This window comes from Lepisosteus platostomus, chromosome 5 (genome assembly GCF_059453375.1).
Source record: "Lepisosteus platostomus isolate fLepPlt1 chromosome 5, fLepPlt1.hap1, whole genome shotgun sequence".
Classification (NCBI taxonomy): domain Eukaryota; kingdom Metazoa; phylum Chordata; class Actinopteri; order Semionotiformes; family Lepisosteidae; genus Lepisosteus; species Lepisosteus platostomus.
The window spans coordinates 13,688,089-13,693,372 of NC_142615.1; the positions used below are offsets into that span (position 1 = coordinate 13,688,089).

The 5,284-nt window shown below is 46.0% G+C and overlaps 1 non-coding gene and 1 pseudogene across 1 annotated transcript; one reads left to right on the plus strand and one right to left on the minus strand.

The window, feature by feature from the left end:
• Nucleotides 1–1,179: 1,179 nt before the first annotated feature.
• Nucleotides 1,180–1,298, minus strand: LOC148663767 (5S ribosomal RNA; annotated as a pseudogene).
• Nucleotides 1,299–4,471: 3,173 nt separating this feature from the next.
• Nucleotides 4,472–4,635, plus strand: LOC148663768 (U1 spliceosomal RNA). Its single transcript, XR_015938671.1, has one exon. It is a non-coding gene; the product is annotated as a U1 spliceosomal RNA (small nuclear RNA).
• The last annotated feature ends 649 nt before the right edge of the window (nucleotides 4,636–5,284 follow it).

Below are 5,284 nucleotides of genomic sequence, written 5' to 3' on the forward strand. Positions count from 1 at the left end.
ATCCAAGAACTAAACAGGCCCATCCCTGTTCAGCTTCCGAGATCAGACATGCTCAAGGGGGTGTGGCTGTAAGCGAGAGCAGGGCTCACTGGCACCCTTCTTATAGAGAGGACAGCTCCGTCACCTCTTTTATGACGCTGCTGTTTTTCCCTTGCGTTTTTCTCTTCTTCCCACGTTCTCTATCTTCACTGCCTTCGTCCCCACTCTATTTCACTTCAGCCTTTCACTTGTAGTGGCAATGGTTGTTAATAAGACAGAATTAAGTGTTGCTGTGCTTTTTCAAATGAGGCCCCATCTCTCTGTTCATCTCTGTGGTGCAGCCACAGAGAAACTATTCATGCAGGCTGATTTAAAGATGTTTTCTTTTGATAAGGGACAGCTCCCAAATGGGGATGCACTTAGCTAAGCCTAGCTATCATGATCAATGGTCATCCATTTTCGCCTATCTGTCTAGGGAGTGCCAGATGGACATCTGGACTGCATTCCTAAGTGTCAGGAGTAAGTGACTCACATCTCACCTTGATCAACCAATCAGGAACTGGTAGGGCCGAGTAACCCACGTGGGACTCTGATGCCCATGGAACTTTCAGCCAATGAACGAGCTGAAGTTCCTCCAGGTAAAAACAGGCAACACAGAGGGCCTGAGAGACTATTTCCTGGACTTTTCTAAAGGGAATTCAAAGGAGAATCCCAAGGGCAGGACATTCTCGCAGCGCGCCTCCTGACCATCCTAAGACTCAGCCCGGACAACCACGGAATGGCCAGTGTGTCCGAGTGCCAGAACTTTCCTTTGTTCTAAGAGTCTAGAGCGGAGGTTGCCAGAGAGTAACCAGAGGATCCACCTGAGGTAAGCACCAGCAGCAAGCCTTGTGAACAGGTCGGAACTGTGGACAGCTGAATCACTATTCAGAACTAGCTCTTCATCAGGAACGAACCGGTCCTCTTCCTGACTTGCTGGGACCCACAGTCATCTTTTCTCCTGTGCACAAACTTTGCTAGTTAAAGCCAACACTAAGTAGCCGGTCAGTGAGCATCTGCAGCGCACCGTCGCAAACTGCACAGCACAGCCTGCCACCTAGCCAGAGAGCGTGGATTGGACAGCAACAACCCTGCAACTGTTTCTTTGAGTCCGCAGGACCAGTGTGAGCGAGCGGGGATAGGGTGCCTCCTGCGCTTAAAAGCTTACAGCACCTGGTATTCCCAGGTGGTCTCCCATCCAAGTACTAACTAATCCCACCCCTGCTTAGCTTCCAAGATCAGACGAGATCAGGCGTGCTCAAGGGGGTGTGGCCGCAAGCGAGAGCAGGGCTCACTGGCACCCTTCTTATAGAGAGGACAGCTCCGTCACCTCTTTTATGACGCTGCTGTTTTTCCCTTGCGTTTTTCTCTTCTTCCCACGTTCTCTCTCTTAACTGCCTTCGTCCCCGCTCTATTTCACTTCAGCCTTTCACTCTTGCTTCCTTCCAATGAGGACGGAGCTGCGGGAGACAGGGCGCTATAGAGGATCGCTGTGGAGAGCTGCTGCTGTGCTTTGACATCTGAGCTCTGTGGAAAACGATCTCAATAAAATTCTGAAAAACGCGACTCCCCGAACGCCAGCCGAACAAGTCTTGAAGTGGAAATCTAATAAGTAAATTGGTTCTTAAAATGTAGAGAGCTTTGCAAAAAAACATATTGGGGCTTTTAGATAATATATTTCAAGGATGTAATTGCTTTGCTACAGTACGTGCAGAATTTTAGAAAACAGTGCGTCAACAAAGTACACTGTTTAGGTTACTTTAGAAGAGAATGTACCAAAACAATATTTGAATTAGCTGAAAGTAACTGATAAGCTTTGAATAACATATCTAGCGCTTCTTCTTTCGCTTTTTGATGTAATCTGTTTTCTCTTAGGGAAAGGGGAAGTTTTAGAAGGGACAAAGCGCTGAGCTTTTTAACAACGCAACATCTTATAAAAACCCTGTACTGCTTGTAACAAATTGAGTCTCTGGTTGCACTTTGCGAAGTGGCAGCAGGGCTCCCAATATTGCAATAGTGAAATAAAGACCTTACTCAGGTGAGAACTCTCTCTTGTGGCTTCCTTGATAGTTATATTTCCATGACACCGGTTTTATTGTCTGTAGATTGTATCTTATTTTTATTTTTTGTGTTGTTTCATGTTCCTATTATGTGTTTTCACCCAGTTGACTCCAGTTAATAACAGTTCACCCAGTTAATAGCCACTTTTTATGCGCGAAAAACGGCTGATCTTTCTATCTCGTGATCAGCTTAGTATCTTTCAGTAAGTGTTTTTCTTCTTAATTAAACGTTTAAAATACATGAATTTCATAAAGACAACACACGTTTCGAACAGAAAAAAATCATATCCTGTTCTCTTCCTGGTATGTATAACAGATCAGCAGGTCTTATTTTCCCAATTGCTTTTTTCCACTGTATTTATCATATTGGCTAGCCAATGTCCTCTCTTAGCTAGGTAATGTTACTTGTGGATGTGCTTCTGCGTTGTGTAGAAGCACTTGTATCCATAGAAAGTGTATTATACTACTATTAGAGCTACAGTACATAAAAATAATTATATTGTTATTAATTTCTTTAGGTACGTGATTCCATATTATATTCCCTATTAATCAAATTCTAAAAGTATGCTTTTGTTTACTCCGATAACGAGCACATTCACAGAAAATGTTAATATCTTATGACTTTTCACAAAGTATATAAACTTAAGATGGTCAGAAGGAGCATGTAAAAACGTTTCCGAAACGTGGTAAAATCTTACTACATGTAAGACTTTGATGCTTAAAATGTTTAGGAAGAAAGTGGAATACTGGTGTGTATTTTTTCTTTAAACTACCAATACGAGCCATATACAGTTTACACTATATGTTTATGTTCCTAAATTAATATAGTTTATGGTGGTGTATCGTGGTTGTAGAGGTTTGATGGGTTTACTGAGACAATTATTAAGTGTAGCAGTAATCACGAGGTTGTTTGTTGTGGCTTTTAGAAAATCAATCGTCAGAACAACTAACAAGGCACACACACGGGTTCAATACACGAGATACATTTATTCATATAAATTGTGCACCAAACATATACTAGTTTGCCTGGATACGAGCGGCAGACCTTACTGTGAGGGTTATCAATATAAAAGGTATATAATCTCGAAGAGATGCCAACACAAAGAGATACACAACAGAGAATATATGTCAATATATATCGTTCGGTTACCAAATCGCTAATCAGTGTTATTACCCACTGTTACTCTAAACTCGGAAGTCAATACATTACTCATGAATTAAATTGATAACAACTTGTGTTGAGGTACAATTGAATTCTCGAGACACAATGTGGAACATGGGGTTTACTTATCCACTGTGTATGGATTTGGAATTTCCCGGCACGAACACCAAACCAGCTGACAGGCTCTGTTGCAGCCTCTGTTCCAGCGGTCACACCTCTTGCAGGAGCAACAGCAACCTGAGCTTTTCCGGGGGGAATCTCCCATCCGGGTGCCGGCTAGGCTCACACCTGCTGGGCTGCCATGGGTGAGCCCAGTCGAGAGTCGCAGGGTGAGATATAGTCACCGGGCAGAAACGATACAAGCGAAGGATTACTCGGCTCCCAGCACTTGAAAAGACCGACAAATGACTCGTTCCCGCCGGAGCTGAATGTACCTGCATGTGTCGTGTCGTCTACTTCCCCCGCCCCGCTGTGTTTGCTGTATTGTCTTTGAAGCCAGCCCCCGAGACGAGACGGGCTGTTCCTGTGCCCCAATTAACACTTTACAGGTGCCATTCCCCGGCATTGTGGCCATAGTCGGTGGTCACACGCGATAAGATAAGGTGGAGGAGAGCGGGGCATGCCCAGCGCCAGACATTCAAGGAGGGGGCTGTGCGAGGTGAAGTGAGGTGCGACACGCCGGAGCCCCGACGCTGCTAATGCGGAGCACTTGTTGAACTGGCATTGAAAGGACGTGTGTGCACGGAGCGAGCCTTCCCTGCGGCGGAGCGTGGAAACTTTCTCCCCGCGCTGCAGGAGTTGTGTGCGCTGCAGCGGTGCCGAGAGAACAACACAGAAGGCAGCAGGCTCTGGAGAGCGGGTAAGAGACGGAGCCTTGTGGGCAGGCGAGCAGGCCCGTTTTTGGAAATTGCTGAAAAGGCTCCGGTGTTTGTTCAGTGTGTGGCAGGCGCACGACGCGAGCTTGTGTAGCGATCTGCCGGTCTGGTGTTATGCAAATGAGGCCGAATTGCGTCCCGGGACATGCTGCGAATGCGCAATGGCGACTGCAGATGTGTAGGAAACGGCGCGCTCGTTTTCTCGTTTTTCCCTACCCTTTTGAGTGTTAGTGTGGCGTGTGAGTGTGCGAAAGAGTGGGCCCAGCAGGAGGCGGTGGCGTGCAGGGCGAGGAGCTGGCCTAGGCTGTGTGCTTTGTGCTGTGGGTGCGGGCCGCTTGCAGGGGCTTGTACAGCTCATACTTACCTGGCAGGGGAGATACCTTGATCAAGAAGGAGGTTCACCCAGAGCGAGGCTCGGCCATTGCACTCCGGCTGTGCTGACACCTGCAAATTCCCCAAATGTGGGAATCTCGACTGCATAATTTTTGGTAGTGGGGGACTGCGTACGCGCTCTCCCCTGATGTGCTTGGTCCAATATAAGTTACGGAAGAGCTACGACACTACGAGCTGCGATAGGATCCCAGTTCGAAAGGAGTCGATGCCACTGCTGGTTCCCGGTTTCTTTTAGTTAGAGGTCCGGAGAAGCATTTCAAGCTGGTTACACTACTCCTTCCGGACATTCGTTCCCTTTTCAAAGTCAGTCGTTTTGCTGTAGTCTGCATTATTTAGGCTGATTATCGAGGTTAGCCTTTATTTGGTCATGGGGGCCTCGGTACTGTATGCTAATTCTCAAGACGGTTTCACCCGTTTCTGATTGCTAGGTTCTGTACCAGTGCAGACATGTCAAACAGTGAATGGCTGTACCTCTATTGTATCCGTGCTCAATGAATGAAATCAGTAATAAATGAATATATGCATAGTTATACGAAAAACAAGTAGTTTATCGACTCATCTTCAGTTGCAGATTTAGAGGCAGCTTCGATATTCGTTTTACAAACGGGTTTTTTTTTATATGTTATATATATATCTGTTCCTCAGGCTGGGACAGTGGATCACATACTATATTATTATAACTGAGAGACAGGCTCACTTTCTATTCCCCAGACTGGGACAGAAGATCACACACTGTATTATTATTGAGAGACAAGCTCACTGTCTGTTCCTCATGC